Source organism: Amblyraja radiata, chromosome 34 (assembly GCF_010909765.2).
Source record: "Amblyraja radiata isolate CabotCenter1 chromosome 34, sAmbRad1.1.pri, whole genome shotgun sequence".
Taxonomy (NCBI): domain Eukaryota; kingdom Metazoa; phylum Chordata; class Chondrichthyes; order Rajiformes; family Rajidae; genus Amblyraja; species Amblyraja radiata.
The window spans coordinates 21,562,689-21,582,676 of NC_045989.1; the positions used below are offsets into that span (position 1 = coordinate 21,562,689).

The 19,988-nt window shown below is 40.0% G+C and overlaps 2 protein-coding genes across 3 annotated transcripts in view; one reads left to right on the forward strand and one right to left on the reverse strand.

The window, feature by feature from the left end:
* The window catches only part of fgf7 (fibroblast growth factor 7), a 38,423-nt gene that overhangs the window by 10,414 nt on the left and 8,021 nt on the right, over positions 1 to 19,988 (reverse strand). The gene's annotated exons all lie outside the window — the stretch shown is intronic.
* fam227b (family with sequence similarity 227 member B) overlaps positions 17,827 to 19,988 on the forward strand; it is a 41,297-nt gene continuing 39,135 nt past the window's right edge. Inside the window, exon 1 of the mRNA XM_033050341.1 lies at positions 17,827 to 17,880. The gene's annotated coding sequence lies outside the window, so the exon portion shown is untranslated. The remainder of the gene's footprint in view (positions 17,881 to 19,988) is intronic.

A 19,988-nucleotide genomic window follows, 5' to 3' on the forward strand; every position in this document is an offset into this window, starting at 1 on the left:
ATCTATGATAACTGAAAATTTCATTCAGTTCTCTTAATTTTTAAGAAAGTTATGGGCTTTTGACTGTTCACGATCACAGCTTTTTTGTTATGTCCATAGAAAATCAATAGGGAACAAGATGCTCATTTCCCAGTATGAAAATGGCCATAACTTTTTAAATACTTGAGATATGAAAGTGAATTAGGTGTCAAATTAAACTTATTTTTATGCTTTATCTGATGGGATAAATTACAGACTTGATTTTTAAAATCTCAAAATTTTGTAACATTGCTAACTGTATGGCAAAACAAATTCCTTGTATGTTTTTACAACCTTCGCTAATAAATTAATTACAATACAATCCAATTACAAAATGATACTAGTTTAGTTTAGTTTATTGTCACATGTACAGTAAAAAGCTTTACTGTTTTGATTTGCTGTTCAATCCACTAGTATTTTATCCAACTGGACTGTACTTTCTGCGTTTACTCGTCCGATTCTACTGCACCTTCCATTTTGGTATTCTCTGCAGATTTAGCCAATTTGCTTTGAGTTTCAGAATGCAAATTGTTGATGTAAATTAGAAACAGTAGTTGTCCCAGCACTGAGCCCTGGGGCAACTCACAGCAACCACCACCAAACTGAGCATGAATTCCTCATTAGTGACCGTTCCGTTAAACCCTTCAATTCACTTTGTATTCCTTCAATCTCCAAGTTATACCTTAAATTCCTACAGCTTCTTAGTCTAACATGTAACCTTTGACATGGCATTTGCCTTTTGAGATCCAAGTAATATTTTGATTTTTTTAATCTTTTCATAGGTTCAAACCCAGCAAATTAAAAAATAACATTAATTTATTTGTGTAAAGGTAGATATCACTACAACCATATGTTTACAACCATTTTGTTTGAAAATCATCGTTGCCTGTTTCCCTCATTACAGAGATTGTGCTGAACTACTTCATATGCTTCACACATGCAAAACATATTGCTGTTTTTAATAAATGCCTCGTTAATGTTTGAATTCTCCGCAAGCATTGAAGTTTAATTAACTGCATCTCTGTGTGTCAAGTTTCATAACTGTAATTAACTATGAGAGGACTACTGCACATACACCACCATGAGCAAATAAAAAGATTACTCAATCTTTCTCTCTCTGCACAAGACCTGCAGCATTCCAAGAACAAGGTTCACTTCAATGGCAAATGGGGAAGGGATTAATCGCTGGCCGTTTGGATATGGATATCCTAATGGATATTTTTAATGCAGAGATTGATAGATTCTTGATTAGTACGGATGTCAGGGGTTATGGGGAGAAGGCAGGAGAATGGGGTTGAGAGGGAAAGATAGATCAACCGTAATTGAATGGCAGAGTAGACTTGATGGGCCGAAATGGCCTCATTCTGCTCCTATCACTTATGATGTTATCCTGTAAATAACTGTAAAAAAGGATATTCAATACCTGAGTGAAAGCATTTTTGCCACTGGGCAACGTGTTTCTTAATTAATCCCTATTCCGGAGATGTGAACATATAATAAGGTGACAATTCACTAGATGGGAGCATTATTATATGGAGTGAAACATCCTTCAGATAGTATTTTAAACTACATACAGTGGCTTGCAAAAGTATTCATACCCCTTGAACTTTTCTACATTTTGTCACGTTACAACGACAAATGTAAATGTATTTTATTGGGATTTTATGTGATAGACCAACACAAAGTGGTGCATAATTGTGAAGTGGAAGGAAAATGATAAATGGTTTTCAAATTTTTTTACAAATGAAAAACTGAAAAGTGTGGCGTGCAAAAGTATTCAGCCCCCCTGAGTCAATACTTTGTAGAACCACCTTTCGCTGCAATTACAGCTGCAAGTCTTTTGGGGTATGTCTCTAGCAGCTTTGCACATCTAGAGACTGAAATTTTTGCCCATTCTTCTTTGCAAAATAGCTCAAGCCCAGTCAGATTGGATGGAGAGCGTCTGTGAACAGCAATTTTCAAGTCTTGCCAGAGATTCTCAATTGGATTTAGGTCTGGACTTTGACTGGGCCATTCTAACACATGAATATGCTTTGATCTAAACCATTCCATTGTAGCTCTGGCTGTATGTTTAGGGTCGTTGTCCTGCTGGAAGGTGAACCTCCGCCCCAGTCTCGTCTTTTGCAGACTCTAACAGGTTTTCTTCCAAGATTGCCTTGTATTTGGCTCCATCCATCTTCCCATCAACTCTGACCAGCTTCCCTGTCCCTGTTGAAGAAAAGCATCCCCACAGCATGATGCTGCCACCACCATGTTTCACAGTGGGGATGGTGTGTTCAGGGTGATGTGCAGTGTTAGTTTTCCACCACACATAGCGTTTTGCATTTAGGCCAAAAACTTCAATTTTGGTCTCATCTGACCAGAGCACATTCCTCCACATGTTTGCTGTGTCCCCCACATGGCTTGTGGCAAACTGCAAACGGGACTTCTTATGGCTTTTTTTCAACAATGGCTTTCTTCTTGCCACTCTTCCATAAAGGCCCGATTTGTGGAGTGCACGACTAATAGTTGTTCTGTGGACAGATTCTCCCACCTGAGCTGTGGATCTCTGCAGCTCCTCCAGAGTTACCATGGGCCTCTTGGCTGCTTCTCTGATCAATGCTCTCCTTGCCCGGCCTGTCAGTTTAGGTGGACGGCCATGTCTTGGTAGGTTTGCCATACTCTTTCCATTTTTGGATGATGGATTGAACGGTGCTCCGTGAGATGTTCAAAGCTTGGGATATTTTTTTATAACCTAACCCTGCTTTAAACTTCTCCACAACTTTATCCCTGACCTGTCTGGTGTGTTCCTTGGGCTTCATGATGCTGTTTGTTCACTAATGTTCTCTAACAAACCTCTGAGGCCTTCACAGAACAGCTGTATTTATACTGAGTAGAGATTACACACAAGTGGACTCTATTTACTAATTAGGTGACTTCTGAAGGCAATTGGTTGCACTGGATTTTATTTAGGGGTATCAGAGTAAAGGGGGCTGAATACTTTTGCACGCCACACTTTTCAGTTTTTTATTTGTAAAAAAATTTGAAAACCATGTATCATTTTCCTTCCACTTCACAATTATGCGCCACTTTGTGTTGGTCTATCACATAAAATCCCAATAAAATACATTTACGTTTGTGGTTGTAACGTAACAAAATATGGAAAAGTTCAAGGGGTATGAATACTTTTGCAAGCCACTGTATCTGATTGTCCTTCAGATCATTGAAACAGAGGGTATCTGGGATATACAATGTTTTTAAGGTGAGAGGGATTGTTGATATGAAATGGGGTAAGAGGTTACAGGGCAAGATGGAAGGTTACAGGGCAGGATTGAAGAAGGGTCTCGACCCAAAACTTCTCCCATTCCTTCTCTCCAGAGATGCTGCCCACCTCGCTGAGTTACTCCAGCATTTTGTGTCTACCAGCAGAGTTTATATTTCAGGTTGTCAAAAACTAAGAAAGAGATCAAACAAGAATGGTGGGGACCCTTCTTCAAGCAAAACACACATCACCTACTCATTGTCACTACAGCTTTGTCGACTCACTGAGTTACTTCAGCACTTTGTGTTTTTATTATCCCAATTGTCTGCTGTACGTTATTGTAATTATGAGAGGCAGCATCAGGGAATGGTATTAGGGAATTTCCCATTGATGGAAATGGGGAGCGGATAAAATGAGATCACTGTAACTGGATGGTGACGGTGATTGTGGCATCAAAGAGCTAAAGGGACTGTTCCCAAGTTATATGAGTATTGGGTAAATGGCAAATGATGTATTATAAACACATACAAAGTGAATGCATTGTGCTTTTGGAATAGAGTATGAGGTAATGCTATTTTTCTATTCTGTTCCCAAGAAATTATTTCTTCTCAGTATATTACTAATTGAATAATAGGCAGCTATTTATGAGGTGGCAAATAGCTGCCACAGCAGTTTAATATTATAATTGTCAGAAGGAAGAATAAATAATCATAGAGGCTCAACAATTTCCAGATTGTTTATTGCATGATTCAAAAACTGAGGTGGAAAGAGGGATGGTTTGATGTTTAACCCCCTTGATGCATATGTAAAGCTTTCAAGTGATGACATAATGTTGTGTTCACTCTAACACTGCTCTTTTGTTCCTTACTTAAGGATTGTTGTCCAGTATAAACACCAAACCTTGCATACTTCTCCTCATCTGAAGCTAATAGAGGACTCGAGTGTCTCCAATGAGGTAGATAGCAGCACAGGACTCTCAAGGAAATTACATTTAGCAGACGAAACAATGTTTTTTAAACAACCAATTTTTGCAGTTGATTGCATTCTGAGACACAAACTGCAGATCTTGAGTAAAAAACAAAGTACTAGAGGAACTCAGCAGGTCAGGCAGCATCTGTGGATGGAATGGATGGGCGACGTTTTACGTTTAGATTCTTCTATCAGTCTGAAGAAGGGTCCTGACCTGAAACGTTGCCTGTCCAATCCCTCCACATTTGCTGCCCACCCGCTGAGTTCCTCCAGCACTTTTTGCATCCATATAGTTATCTAGTGTCAGCAGCCATTATATTATATGGCAAAATCAAAGGCAATGGGAAAATGCCTTTGGATATGGATATCCTAATGGATATTTTTAAGGCAGAGATTGATAGATTCTTGATTAGTACGGATGTCAGGGGTTATGGGGAGAAGGCAGGAGAATGGGGTTGAGAGGGAAAGATAGATCAACTGTGATTGAATGGCAGAGTAGGCTTGATGGGCCGAAGTGGCTATTTGTTATAGCCAGTAAAATTCTATATGATATTTCATATGCCATTTCAAAACCTGTCTATATCTCTCTGATGCTCTGCACCATTGTCAGACCCCACGTACCTTTGTATCATCAGCAAACATGTATATTTTACACTTGATTCTCAAACCTAGAGAGAAAAGGTTTAAAGTGAAAGGGGAGAGATTGAAGAGGGACCTCAAGGCAACAGTTTCACTCTGAAGAAGTCCATATCTGGAATGAGCTGCCAGAGGAAACTATAGAAGGGGATATACTGTAATTATGACTTCTAAAAGGCATTTGGCCAGACACATGGAAAGGGTGGGTTTACTGGGATATGGACCAAATACAGGCAAATGGTTAGCCAACTTTGTATACCCAGTATGCCAATTTGATCAGCATTGACAAGCTGGGCCAATGGGTCTGTTTTCATGCTGTATAGCTCCGTGACTCTATCACGAACAACTCGGGTTGGGATTAGGGAAGCCACCAGGTATTCCTCCGTTAGCCATTTCTCAGTCTCTTTCCTTTAAAATGGCCCATTTATTCCTTCTCCCCGTTTTCCATCCACAAACCAGTTTTGATTCCATGCAATATTACCCTGAATTCCAGGTGCTGTGATCTTGTTTAATAAACTCTTGTGTGATACCTGATCAAAGGCCTCTAAGTAGGTCACATCTACTGGTAGCTACAACAAAAACCTCGAAGAGATTTGTTGAAGATGATTTTTGTTCCATAAATCCATGTTCCTATCATTACCTTCTCTGTCCCACCACCTTATTAATAAATTCTAGCACTTTCACAACTTTTTCCATTAAATCCAGGAGTCCCCCAGTCATGCTGCAGATACCGAGGGAGAAAAATGCGTCGTTAGTTAATTTATAAAACCAGGTCCTACTGCATAAAACATTTTAGATTTTGAGTGTTTATTCAATTATTTAATGGGAGAATTGTGGCAGAACCTTCCTCCACATCTGCTTACTCTACCCCTTCCCCTTTTCTTGTCATTGCACCAAGCTCACATTACAGTTGCACGGTATTTAGCAAGCAGCAGTGTTGAAATCCGTCAAATCATAGCTACAGCTGGTGAAAACCAATCTGAGGTAGGCTGCCAGTTGATAATCAGTTGAAATATTATGTGTGGTGGGTGTGGTAGGGTTGCTGGTCTTCAATGCACATTCAACATGTGGCTTCTATTTGGCAGCACTGGCATCAAATTAGCATCGCGTTCAGATGTCAAAACATGCCCATCCTGCTTCCCACAGGGGACGATTCAGATCCACCATCCTCTGGGATATAGGCGCAGCAAGCTAGTTGTGCAGAACTCGCAGTACTCAAAAGACAAATCGCAAGGGCACCCTCTAAACATCTCTGAGGGAGTCTGTGATTGACACTGGTCATTGGGAAGCTCAAGGAATGAATTAACCACTTTGGTGACAATGTTGATATGAGGGATTATCCCATTTTGAAGAACCACTTTTATCAGGCAGCAGGATAAAGCAAACAGAAGGGAATGACAAAGTCTTCCCTTGATCAATGTAGGTGACATAATTTACAGGTTTAGACACAGGTGAGCAGTTTGTTATCAACTGCATTAAATGCAGTATCATTCAATATCCTTTAGTGACTCACCCACCACCTGCAAACATTCAATCAGGGGTGGCCGTGTTTGCCTGAATTTTTTTTAATCAAGGAGTTGAATCACAAAATGTACCACATTTGGTGTAGTTTGCATGAATTTTTTGCAAGGTGTTTGATAAACTACCACATTGCAACATCAGTAAAATAAAAACGCGTGGGATTGTCCCATTACAGAAGGGATGTGGAGGTGTTGGTTAAGATGCGGAAGAGGTTTACAAGAATGCTGCCTGGGATAGAGGGGGGATCTCTTATAGGGACAGGCCAGACAAATTTGGACTGCTTTCCCTGGAGAGTCGGAGGCTGGGGGGGACCTGATAGAAGTGTATAAAATTATGAGAAGCATAGATAAGATAGGTAAAACATTGACAACTTTTTTCCTCTGTTCGTTGCTGGGAAGACACTGGGAAAGTAGAAAAAAGGGACACAAAGTGCTGGAGTAACTGGATATAGAAACCTTTTATGAGCATTTGAAGTGCCTTATCCTACCAGGAAATGAATTGAAAGATGACAAGTGCGATTGGCCTCTCCTGACTCTTTCTTGGCCAGCATGAGCATGAATTTGAAAAATGGCTTCCTTTTGCACTGTGAATTCCTATGATTCAATTCACAATTCTTCACGGAAACAACTTATTTACCGGATTCCATTTGGTAAAAAGTAATTTGATGTCCAGGAGGTTATGCTTGGGCAAAAAGCATGGCTTATTTGTTCTTCAAAATATTTATATCCTACCCCCTTCAAATGCCATGGTCCTGCAAAGATGTGCCAGTAAAGGTTGTAATTTTATATACTGGGTTTCACCCATGAAAAATAATAGCTCTGTGAAACTGGAAAGTGGACTCGTGGTGGTGGCTGGCATGACTCTTCAGCAATCTCCTTCTGTCTATACTTTGCTGTAAAGTGCTTTGGCACATCCTCAAAAGGCGCTACAAAAGTGAGTGTCTGCCTTTCTGTCAACTGAAGAAGTTATATTTTTAAAAGGCAAAACATTTGGGAAATTACTGGTATTTCCAACCTTTAACATATTAGGAAGCTTCTTCATTTGACTGGCTTTTCTTTCTTCAGGTTATCTCCAAATCCATTGGCAAAAATCAATTGTACATCACTAATAAGCTTTTGTCATAGTAAATTTGACACATAGTCTATATGAACATAAGTTTAATTTTTTTATGATTTGTCATGCACTTTTGGGAAATCATTGCTGGATACCAGTTACGCAATTATCCATGATGCAGAGAACATTGTACAACGTTATCTCTAATTCACATGAGTTAGAGACAATGCAGTGAATCTGCCACCACTCCAGGACAAAGTAGTTGTGAAACATATGATGAAACAAGAAGAATATCCTATTTACCGCTTAACAGTAGTGACAAAATGTAACGCCCTGCTTTGAATTGGAATTGAATTGCCTGTTTAATATCAAAGTTCATTGTGACATCAAACTAAGGTGTAATCAAACTTCTTGGCTACTTAGTGTCTTAAAACTTGCTTGTGCTTCATGCTAGTGCTAAATCAAGCAAAACAAGTTAATAAATAGTCATAACGATGTTTGAAAGAGTGTTCGGGTGATTTACCTCGTTGTGTCTCGCCTCCAGAGCCTTCTCTTTATGTGGAGGATTGAAAATAACTAGAATGTATGAGAGTGTTGGGAGAAGGTGAAGGTTTGTGCAGGAAAGCATGACAGTGCAATGAATTGATACACCTTTTATGACCCAAACCAAACACTACTTCTCCTAGAGTTGTACCTTGAAGTGACCAAATGATGCAATGACTAGTTCATTTAATTTGGAGTCTCAAGAAGAACTCTCTCATGATTGAATGAACATCGACTTCATCGCTTGAATTGTTAGACCAGAAGACATAGGAGCAGAATTAGGCCATTCATCCCATTAAGTCTACTCCACCATTCAATCATGGCTGATCTATTTTTCCCTCTCAACCCCTTTCTTCAGTCTTCTCCACATAAGCCCAATGCATCTCCTAAGTACCTTTCTGAACACTGTGTAACATGCATAGCTTTCAGCTGTTAAGTATCATTGCTGATTAGCCATCATTGATGTTGAGTAGCAGTCTAGGTGGTTCAACTATCAGAGTGGAAGTGGTCTGAGGAAAGTGCATTTGGGGCAGAAATTTGAGTTCTTTAAGTAGGTAGGACTCGTTTGCATTAATTAGTAACAGGGAATCATTCATTACTGTGTTATATTTTGTGTAGCTGAATTTGCACAGCAGGTGAGAGGAAATGTTATGCATCATTTGTGTTCTTTATCATTGGCAAGAATTGTAATGTGGAGATTGGTGTGGGCTTGCCTTGAGAATGAGTATATTGTAGCTCTGTAAGAAAAGTGTCTCTCATGAAGGAAAACATTATTTCCTGCCTTCCTTCCCCATCTAGCAAGCTTGCTATTTTATTACCTGTTTTGCAGTTTATGATTTTTGGCTGTGCCTTGTGACTCCAGACAGGTTGGAGAGCTTCCTCTATCATGGTTGCTGCATGTGATTGTAGATCTTGCAAGATGCCACTGTGAAGCCTCTGCAACCAGGATTGGTGATTACTCTAGTGTCCCCCTCAAATGATGGAGGCAGTAAAGTCTCATGTTTAGAAGGCCAGTGGGAGTTTCCACAGCAATGTCTGGTCATTTGTGTAGCACTTGGTATGTGGGTGCGTGGCTACTGTGTTAGAAGTATAAAAGGGTATGATGACCCAGGGAAATATAAGTGGGACAAGCTCCCATGCTCTGGAACTCCCTCCCCCAACTGATCCGCAATTCCGTGTCCCTCACCATCTTCCAGTCCCGCCTCAAGACCCATCTCTTCATGTCTGCCTATCCTTAGCCCCATGTCCCCGTCCCTTTTCATCTGTGCATTAATTGCCTCATACTGTGTTTTGTATTGAATTCTGTCTTTACTTTGTGTACTAGTCATGTCTCTACTATTTATTTCATTCCCCTTACATGTTTTTCCTCTACATGCTCAATTTTTGTAAGGTGTCCTTGAGACTCTTGAAAGGCGCCCATAAATAAAATTTATTATTATTATTATTACATGGGGCTTTGAGTACCTGGAATATGCTGCCAGGGGTGATATTGGAGGCAAATACGATAGTGGTATTTAAGAGACTTTTGGACAGGCACATGAGTATGTAGATATATAGATCATGTGTAGGTAGATATGAGGTGGTCTTGGCATCATGTTTGGCACAGACATTGTGGGCTGAAGGGCCTATTCCTGTGCTGTTCTATATCCAGGAATCTCCAGGATTGATCTTCCTTAACACAACAATTCAGTCAGTGCTTGGGGTTTCTCAGTGGCCAGTGTACTATTTGTTCCTCGTTAAAATTAATGAAGATGGAATTGTTTGTTTTCAAATACGATGACTGTGTCATGCAATGATGAGCGGCGAGCTGTGAAAATGTGGTGGAGCAACTTGGAAAGAGCAAGTGGTAAGGAAGTTGAGAGTTGGGTTGACCTTGAACTTGGCAGACCAGACGTGGGAGCAAAGCCAAAGGTCGGCGAGTGTTTTGGAAAATCTGAGCTTGCTAAATGTTGCTAATCAGAGCTGTCTAGGATAGACAAACAACGCTGTGTGCCCAGCCACAGCCATAACTATGTCTTTAGGACAACTACCCGTGTTACTATATGGTGGTGAAAACATTCCCTCTCTGTTTAAGCATTCCTGTTCGGCTTTGGAAGGTGCATGAGCTTTCTGCGGTCATCACCATCACAGCCCACCATAGACAGGATCTATAGGAGGCACTGCCTCAAAAAGGCAGCCAGCATCGTCAAGGGCCCTTGCCACCTTGGCCGCAGTCTCGTATCACTACTGCCATCAGGAAGTAGGTACAGGAGCCTGTGAGCTCCAGGGTCAGGAACAGCTTCTTCCCAACAACCATCAGGCTCTTGAACACTGCAACACCAACTAAACTATGAACCACTAGTTGTCTTAGATGCACTTGGAGCCATCAGCTTTTTATTGTTGTAATATTGGGAGTTTTCCTTAATTTAACTATTTTTGATTTTATCTCTGAGTACTGTGTTTACGGACCTGTTGTGCTGCTGCGAGTCAGAATTACATTGTTCTGTTTTCCTGACATATTACTATTAAATGCTATTGACTCTCTGAAGCTGCCCACTGAAATCTCCCTATGCCAGCAGAATATCTGTTAAGTAGCAACCTAATACAAAGATTTATGAGGACGATGCCAGGAGTTGAAGGCCTGAGCTATAGGGGGAGGTGGGCAGGCTAGGACTTTATTCCTTGTAGCACAGGAGGTTAAGGAGTGATGAAGGTGTGTGTATAAAACAAATAATGAAGGCTATACAGTCCGTTACCCAGAGTATGGGACTCCAGAACAGAGGAGATGGGTTAAGGAGAGAGGGGAAAGATTTAATAAGAACCCGAGGAGCAGATTTTTCACGGTGGTGGGTATCTGGAATGAGCTGCCAGAGGAGGTAGCTGAAGCAGGTACCATAACCGTATTTAAAAGACACCTGGACAGGTACATGGATAGGAAAGGTTTAGAGGGATATGGGCCAAATGCAAGTAAATGGGACTAGCAATATATAGTATAACAGAATAGTAAATGGGACATCTTGGTTGCAACAAAGCTTTTTACTGCCCCTTGGTACAGGTGACAACAAACTAAACTACCAGTTGGACTACAAGGCCTGTTTCTGAGCTGTTTAACACTGACTCTATAAATGTACAATGTACTCCTGATCAAAGTGAGATGGTGTAGTGTGAAGCTTTGAGCTTCCTTTTGCATTATTATGGGCTGAAATAAATGTTGTCTGAATTGGGTGTGCACACAATGCCTGGAAAATGTCAGACATGCAAACACCGATCAGAGTCAAGAGTTGCTAGGTCGAACTCTATAATTGACATGATTTTATCCAGAAATGATCGCTCATGCAAACTACTGCTGGGAAGTCAGTTTTGATATACTTGGCATTCATTAAAAAAAGTGTTGTTATGCAATCCCGTTTCCAGGCCGCTGTCTGATCCTCCATTGAGTTAAAGTAATTGACACACAGATTTATTTTCCCATTACTGTGAAACTCTCACATTTATAAATACTTTTTTCCAAAAACAAACTCAAATTGAAATTCATCTCCTTTCTTTACTTTGAAATCTTTTGAAAGTAGCATTGTGCTGTCAACCTTCTGGAGGTATTATAAAATCCTATTTTGTTTATTTATTGTTCCACCATCATCACTATTATTGAAAATTGTTGAATCTCCATACAATTATCCTAACCACAATCATCTTATGTCATCATGTTAAAACGACAGAGAATAGATAATGGATACAGCTCACATTAAATAGTTGATTTTTTAAAAGATTTTTAATTGGGTTATATTTATCGATAAGCATATTTAACATTTTATTTCATTGCTTCCTTAAATAACAGTTTAATTTCTACTTTGATGGACAACATCACCATCATTTATCAACTCTTCATTCTTGCCATGAAAATTAAATGAAGTACAAATGCTATTGCCTTTTTCAATCAATGTACTTGAACATATGTGTCTATTTCAGAACAATTTTAAGAAAGTTTAAAAGAAATCCATCAAAATCCATTGTTCAATGTCCGGGTGTTCATGCTTACCATTTAAAATGGCCTTGCATACATACATCATGGCTTACAAGGTGCTTGAACATGCCATAGTGTGTGGTCGATGTCAGCCTGAACTTGGCGTTTGGATCTGGTGGGATGTAAATCCACAACCTTCCGTCCTCACTGGAATCCTAATGAGGTGTGTTATTTCGACATCATTTAAAAAAAAATAAAGGGAGAAACAAGGACCTACAATTGCTGGTTTACTAAAAATGAAAAAAAGACACGAAATGCTGGAGTAATTCAGTAACTTGCTCCCTAAAGTCGTAGAGAGATCCAGATAGGTCCTCAAAGTTCTGAAGAAGGGTCTCGACCCGAAACGTCACCCATTCCTTCTCTCCAGAGATGCTGCCTGTCCTGTTGAGTTACTCCAACATTTTGTGTCTATCTTCACAGAAATAGGCGCTTCGGCTCACCGAATCCACGGCAACTAGCATGTTAATCCCATTTTATCCTGCGTGAATTCTCATCAACCTCTCCCTGATTCTACCATAGACTTACACACTAGGGGTCATATACAATGGCCAACTGATCTGTCAATCAGCATGTCTTTGGGAGGTGAGAGGAAACCTTTGCAGTTCAAGTTCAAGTGTTCAAGTGAGTTTATTGTCATGTGTCCCTAATAGGACAATGAAATTCTTGCTTTGCTTCAGCACAAACATAGTAGGCATTGACTACAAAACAGATCAGTGTGTCCATATACCATTATATAAATATATACACACATGAATAAATAAACTGATGAAGTGCAAATAACAGATAATCGGCTATTAATGTTCAGAGTTTTGTCCGAGCCGAGTTTAATAGCCTGATGGCTGTGGGGAAGTAGCTATTCCTGAACCTGGTCGTTGCAGTCTTCAGGCTCCTGTACCTTTTACCTGAAGGTAGCAGGGAGATGAGTGTGTGGCCAGGATGGTGTGGGTCCTTGATGATACTGCAAGCCTTTTTGAGGCAGCGACTGTGATAGATCCCCTCGATGGAAGGGAGGTCAGAGCCAATGATGGATTGGGCAGTGTTTACTACTTTTTGTAGTCTTTTCCGCTCCTGGGCACTCAAGTTGCCGAACCAAGCCACGATGCAACCGGTCAGCATGCTCTCTACTGTGCACCTGTAGAAGTTAGAGAGAGTCCTCCTTGACATACCGACTCTCTGTAATCTTCTCAGGAAGTAGAGGAGCTGATGCGCTTTCTTAATAATTACATCAGTGTTCTCGGACCAGGAAACAAGACGAACATGCAAATTCCACACAGAAAAAGTTCAAGGTCAACTGTGTCAAACTGTGTCTCTGGCACAAACTGTGAAGCACCTGATCAACCGCCACTGAGCCGCCTACTTGCTGCTGTTTTGCCTGCAGTATAATATCACCAAACAGCTGGAGGTCAGAACTTATGGTGGAGTGGACATCATAACAAGTTTCAAAGTATTTTTCAGGTAAACTTGTAGAAACCAGGAACTGCAGATGCAGGTTTACAAAACGTCTGAAGAAGGGACCCAACCCAAATAGTCACCTATCCATGTTCTCCAGGGATGCTGCCTGATGCATTGTTACTCCCACACATTTGTGCCTTTGCACATAAACAATAATCCTGAGTGAGGCATTTAAACTGGGAGACTTCAATACTGTCAGGAAGCCAAGATTTTGCCTGAGTAAACAGCATAAATGAGCCAATTTAGATACACTGATGAAGCTTTTGATGGGTACTTGGGAATGGAGGGTATGGATTATGTGTAGGCAGATAAAAGTTGGTCGTGACGTTGTGTTCGGCAGGGCCAAAGGGCCTATTCCCGTGCTGTAAATTCATGTGATAAGAGCAAAATTGGGCCCTTCGGCCCATCAAGTCTACTCTGCTATTCAATCATGGTTGATCTATCTTTCCCTCCAAACCCCATTCTCCTGCCTTCTCCTCACGACCCCTGTTCTGTGTTCCATAAACATAAAGCCCATGTAAAGGCATCTCATTCCATTTAATGCCTTTATTGGATATAATTCATCAAATAAATACCCTAGTGGTAATCCACTGATAAAATGGATCATTTGTAGAAAATATTTACGATGTAATCAGCAAATGTAATCTAACCAGTTTTACAGAGCCCATAGTACATGGCGCTCTGAAAGCTAGTTCATTTAGTGAAGAGATTTATGTTGCTGAGAGATAATAATCTAGATAGTTTATTTTCCATCTTTCTGGGAATAATTGACACATGCTGTGGCCAGTAATCTCTTAAGGTTCTGACTCATTTGTTCTTTAATTTTCCAGACATTGTAATTGCGTACATTTTTTTGTTTACAGATAGCACTATTAAATAAGCACTTGATAAATAAGAAGCTCAGGAGTTTTGAAACCCAACTTGCCCTCTTTTGTCATGCGACAGTGACTTAGAAATTCAGGTATGCCCGTTTTTGGAAATATTATGTACAAACAGCCTAGAAAGAAGGTGAGCCCGAAGCAAATAACATTGTTTTGTCCCTATACTATTATCTGCAAACCATAAAAGACATTGTCTTGTTTGTCTCTGGAGACGAGTCTTTATACTAGTCAACAAATAAATCCTGTCACTTTGCACAATTATCCACTTATTTTGGGAATAAAAATATGTAGATTAAATTATTATAAAACAAAAGTCAGCAAATGAGGGTGACAAAATTAAAGCTCATTTTATTGGTGAACGGTTCTTGTAGAGGTTATGTCCGGTCTTTGTTTAATTTTGATTTGATAGTTCAGGAATGATAAGCACATATGGAAGTGAATAAATGAGAAAAATGGGCAGAATGTTCTTCCTTTGAAAGAAATTTAGCTTTCACATGCAAACCTGGTCTCGCTTTTTGATTTGGCAAAAGTTAAAGATTCCTGCTCATGGCTATGTTTTAATAGTTGTGCTGTTAACTTGCAGCTCTGCATCTTCGAGGCACATCAAGCCAGCTTCTATCTATAAACATCTGTGGTCGGAGTTACGTAATTTTCACGTAATGTTGTGCGTGAAAAAAAATGTAAATGTCATTTAACCATAGCTGATTTCCTCCTAACTCCATTCTCCTACCTTCTCCCCATAACCCCTGACACCCGTACTAATCATAATCTGACTCTATCGCCTAGATTCTCAATAATTAATTAAAGTTACCATATAACCATATAACAATTACAGCACGGAAACAGGCCATCTCGGCCCTTCTAGTCCGAGCAGAACACGTATTCTCCCCTAGTCCCATCTACCTGCACTCAGACCATAACCCTCCATTCCTTTCCCGTCCATATAACTATCCAATTTATTTTTAAATTATAAAATCGAACCTGCCTCCACCACCTTCACTGGAAGCTCATTCCACACAGCAACCACTCTCTGAGAAAGAAGTTCCCCCTCATGTTACCCCTAAACTTCTGTCCCTTAATTCTCAAGTCATGTCCTCTTGTTTGAATCTTCCCTACTCTCAGTGGGAAAAGCTTATCCACGTCAACTCTGTCTATCCCTCTCATCATTTTAAAGACCTCTATCAAGTCCCCCCTTAACCTTACTACTTTAAAAAGTCAGATATTCAAGACCATATACATTATCTTGGGACGGTTAGATATTAGTAAAAAAACAAAGCGCTGGAGTAACTCAACGGGTCAGGCAGCATCTGTGGAGGGAAATAGGTCGGGACCCTTCTTTAGAATGTCATCCATCCATTTCCCTCCACAGATGCTGCCTGACCTGCTGAGTCTCTCCAACACTTTGTTTTTCACTCAAGATCCAACATCTGCAGTTTCTTGTGTTTCCTAGATACTTGTCAACTTGTCTCTAAGTGACAGAGGGTCGTGGTTAGCAATTTCTTTACAATGTTAATTGCTTAACAGTCATAAATTTGATCATTCATTTGGTACTATTCCAGGCAAATTTCTTTCTGAACATTTTCCCTGCACATGATCTGCATCTCCCAAATTATGATGAACTAACTTTGTGGTTTGGGTTTTTCTAGATTTGTTTTTCAAATTTGTTCTTTAACTCTTTACTTTGTTCTAATTAATTCCAACTACCGAATTCTGTACCTTGAGGTGATTTTGTGGCTGCCTTTAGGCCTGGTCTGAAATGACTAATTTAGCTGCCAGTGGATCAACACTTTGAATCTTATTTTTGCTGCATTATGCCAACACAGACCGTAAGAGTCATAGAAAACTGATGGTAACAGTATGGACATTCTCAATGAGTGCCGTCAAACATGACTGTCACTGATGCTTTACGTAACGCCAACCACAGATGTTTATAGATAGTCAGAAGATCCTAGAGTACACATATGGAGTGCAAATGTTTCTTTGTGGAATCATTGCTGTTGGAACACTTTTATGAGGTTTTCCTTCAGCTTGAGTGAATTTATCTAATTTAAGACTGCCTCTGGCAGTAAAATATAATCTAATTTGTGATTTCTCTGTACTTCCATTAATATTGATAAATATACCCTTTGCATTTTCCTTTGATTTATTTTGTTTTATTTTGCATGAAAGTCATACTTTTTTTCTCGACTTCAAAGCCTCAGTCTGTGTACAGATTCATCAGTGATTATACGTAGTTAACTGTCAAATTGTGTCTTGTATTAAGTATTGGCTTTGACATAAACACATCTGTGCAGGGACCCCTTCTCATTGCTTGCCTGAAATGCAGCAAGTTTTCCCTGTGCCCAAAGTCAGATGCTGTTTGTTTCTTTAGCTTCCACCTTTCAGCAGGTCCTGCGCATTAGCCAATTTATCCTTCCACAGTTTACTCTTCTAGTATCCAGTTTATGTTCATAAATTATAGGAGCAGAATTAAGCCATTCGGCCCATCAAAGACTACTCCGCCATTCAATCATAGCTGATCAATCTTTCCCACTCAACCTCATTCTTCAGCCTTCTCCCCATAACCCCTGACACCCGTATTAATCAAGAATCTGTCAATCTCTGCCTTAAAAATCTCCATTAACGGCCTCCACAGCTTTCTGTGGCAATGAATTCCACAGATTCACCACCCTCTGACTAAAGAAATTCCTCCTCATCTGCTTTCTAAAGGTGCATTCTTTTATTCTGAGGCTGTGTCCTCTGCTTCTAGACTCTCCCATTAGTGGAAACTAGTGTCAACCTCAGACATGGGTCAATATTTAGAATGGAGAATGTATAAAAGCAAATTGGTGGTGCAGCTGGCATAGCTGCTGCCTTGTATTGCCAGTGATCCAGGTTCAATCCTGACCTTGGGTGCTGCCTGTGTGGAGTTTGCACGTTCTCCCTGTGACCGCATGGGTTTCCCCTGAGTGCTCCGGTTTCCTCCCACATCGGACTAGAGGGTTAACTGGCCACTGTAAATCACCTCCAGTTTGTGGCTGAATAGTAGAATCTGAGGAGAGTTGATGAGAATGTGGGGAGAATAAACTATCGGGTTAGGGTGGCTGGACCATTGATGTTCGGCACCGTACCATTTGACCGAAGGCTCTGTTTCTATGCTGTTTGACTCTTAACTTCAACTATAACTCAAACAAAGCCGAGTTTGAAGATTTGCTGACAGCAGGTTTGTATTTTTTCACCAGGTTCTGGTGGAAATAACTTTAACAAAATTACAATTTTGAAAATTTATGTTATGGATTATCATCAGGATAAGTAGCTTAGAAAATTGTACAGAAGTAACGAGGAGTAAACCTGCTTCATTATTCTTGATTCAGCAAATTATGCATTAAACAAATGGAAGGAAACACTTCTTTAGTTAAAGAGTTAAAATCCATGACTGAGAGCTTCCATTTTGCTGGCAAATTGAAAGCTTATGAATTCAATTTAGAGCAACTAACCTGGTTGATTAGTGCAGTATGAATTCCAGGAGAAATGGCGAGGTCAAGTTCCTCACAAGTTGCAGTTCAAAGTTTAAATAAAAAATACACGTATGTTAAAATGTAAACAAAAAGCAGTTCTGCTGCCTCAATGTTAATACCAGCAGTTTGATAGAACTTATGTTCCACAACAGTAAAAGCATTAACAAGATACAGGGTTGAATTCTAAGCTATCATTTGGGTGATCGGTATATTTCAATTTTCATGTTTCTACTCTGGCAAGCATGCAAAGTATTCTTCGGTAGCCTTGAAGATGTGATTGACAGTGTTGGTTGTTGAAAGCAAGCGCCGTGAGTGGGGCAAGGAACTGCGGTGAGCTTTTGGTAAATAGCCAAGTTCCCTTCCATTCCTGTGTATTTGCACACTTACGGATGACTTGGTTCAAGATGGGCATTGGCAGGACCATGACTTGGGATACCTGCCAACCCACTTGCCAAGGGGAATATGTGACCCAGAAAGAAAAGAAAATTGCAGTAAACATTTGAACGCAATCATACTCAGTACATAAACACCCTAAAAGAAAATGTATGTCATTTTCAAAATCTAGTTGAGATTCAGTTTTAGTCCTGGGTTTGATGGGCCTTAGCAATATCAAAATGTGGTACTTATTCTCAATATTTCTCCCTTCAATTTTCTGCAGTAGAGACCATCTTTACATGCCATTTCCAAGTGTAATGATATGTATCCGTGGATGGTTGATAACAAGAATAATATAATTAAGCCTTAAGTTGTGTTCACTTGATAATAATAATAATAATGGATGGGATTTATATAGCGCCTTTCTAATACTCAAGGCGCTTTACATTGCATTATTCATTCACTCCTCAGTCACACTCGGTGGTGGTAAGCTACTTCTGTAGCCACAGCTGCCCTGGGGCAGACTGACGGAAGCGTGGCTGCCATTCTGCGCCTATGGCCCCTCCGACCACCACCAATCACTGACACACATTCACACACATTCACACACAGGCAAAGGTGGGTGAAGTGTCTTGCCCAAGGACACAACGACAGTATGCACTCCAAGCGGGATTCGAACCGGCTACCTTCCGGTTGCCAGCCGAACACTTAGCCCATTGTGCCATCTGTCGTCCCAATAGTCGCCATAGTTACACTCCAATAGGTCTACTGAATCATCATTGAAGAATGGAAAGCATGACTTGTTGCCCCTCGTGACATAAAAAGCATTGAAGCCTTCCTGGTGTTTTTAGCTGAGTCTTTATTATCTGAGCCATTGAGAAGTTATCATTGTGATCTTGTGTAATAAACTGCAGTTTAAAAAAAAAATCTACCATTGATTGCTGTTCATTGATCAACAAAGAATGTCAAATGGAGCTGGTGTTAAAACTGCGCGGAAATATCTCTGCTGTAATAAGTAGAGTTATAGATGACTGGATAATAGACGAGTTTCTGAAGGGATGGTGTGACTTGTGTTGAAAAGTTGCAAAGTAAGTATATTTTCTACGTACTCTCCTCAATGTATATATCCTCAACGTACTTTGAAGCATATTTATAATGTAACAAATATAATTAGCAAAACGGTTCTCCCGGGCAATATTGTTGAGTAATTGCTGATGGTATAAAAAGCATTTTGCCCTGTTATCTATTATGACTGCCATGTACCCATGAAGATCTGCTATTACTCATTATCAAGGAATAAATGAACTCTGCCTTAATTAAGAGCTTACTTTATATAATAAAAATGTAACTATATATCTTTGAAGCTATAAACATTTAAAATTGAAATAGGATGCTTTGAAAAGGCTCAAATTCCTCTTCTGAGTGGAGAAGACAATAATTTCTACAGTTTTGCAACTCCTCCTCTGACCTAAGCCTGCTAAGAGAGAGCAGGATTGTTTAGTGAGCTCCATCTCAATATCACTAGGTTGGCTTATATTACTAGTTATTATGCACATCATGGAAAAAAATTAACGAGTGAAATATTGAAAGTTGGAAGGTAAAAGATTTCACACAAGCAATAATTTTGGAGTAAGGTGGCAGCTTCATAGAAAAATGTAGCACCAATCTCACTCAGCAAGGTGCCACAAAACACAGTAAGGTGCCACAAAACACAGTAAGGTGAAGGAGGGATTATTCTGTTTTTTGTTAGTGTTCTTTAAGGAAGGGATGTGTCTCACTGGAAGAGCTTTGAGTAGTAGCCG